The following is a 1145-nucleotide window of genomic DNA, read 5'->3' as shown; positions in this document are numbered from 1 at the left end:
ATCACTTTTTTTGCTTTCCTCCTGCTTTTATAAGATATTCTGTGCTGCATTTGGGATTACCAGAAACTTCTGGGGACCATCAGGATGGAATAAGGGCATAGAGGAGATTAGACCAAGAGACTGTGGGGTGGAAAGGAAGCTGAAGAAAAAGAGGGGGTCTCTGGGGGGTAGAACAAAACAAAGCAAATTTTAAAAAAGCTTATATAGCTTTTTGGATTCTTATTCCAAATGAACTTGCAAACCACTTCTCCTGTGGGTTCAGTCAAGTGATTTCAGCCATTGCAAGTGATGATTGCTACACATACCTCTGTCACAGAAGCAGAAGGCATTTCTGGAGAAATGTGGAATTTAACATCTGTTGGGGGGAAGGGTGAAAAAAAGTAAAAAATAACCCCCTACACTTGAAAGGCATGATGTTTCTTGCCTTGTCTCTTTCACCCCCACTGCTCTTCCTTCCCCCCCCTTCTACACATGCATTAATAAACAGAACAAGGATTTCAAGCTATGCAGTTCTTGGAAATAGGAAGAGCCTGCGATGCTGCAACTGATTTGCAATTCTTGTTTCAGGAATGGATCCCATTTGTTAAGTACAGCAGACTTCAGTTAACATCCTACTGAATGTCTGAAAGCAAAATGGCATTATGTAAGCAACATATGATAGAAAAATGCAACACGTGATACAATGTTGTGTTTTTACAACAGTATCCATTCAGCAATGTGTAGCTGGGAGGTTGTGAGCAGGCCAGGACATTTGTCTGTTTGATTGAAGGCTATAAACACCTGAGTATATGCAATAGATAAAAGCTGGAGATGCTGACCAGATGGAAGTCTGGTCAGAAATCAAGCTTTTGATGTGGACATGAGCCCTGTCTCGTGTCTTGCTTCTGCAGCTAGTGCCTCCTAGTTTCAGTAAAAACAGACTGGAGATGCAGTCTCTTTCTTCGCCTTTCCAGCCCCTGCTGCTACCACTAACTCAAACGGGTGGCTGGGGCATTGAGGTCCTGCTTTCATTTGACTCATTCTCCTTTTCTGTCACAGTGACCTCCAGTGGTTCACTTCATTTATGTCCTGTACACTGTCCTAAATACATAGGGCTCTTTTTTTCCATTTTTTATTCTTTTTCTTTTCTTTTTTCTTTTTTCTTT

This window comes from Meleagris gallopavo, chromosome 1 (assembly GCF_000146605.3).
Source record: "Meleagris gallopavo isolate NT-WF06-2002-E0010 breed Aviagen turkey brand Nicholas breeding stock chromosome 1, Turkey_5.1, whole genome shotgun sequence".
Lineage (NCBI taxonomy): Eukaryota > Metazoa > Chordata > Aves > Galliformes > Phasianidae > Meleagris > Meleagris gallopavo.
Note: the sequence above shows the minus strand (reverse complement) of the source record.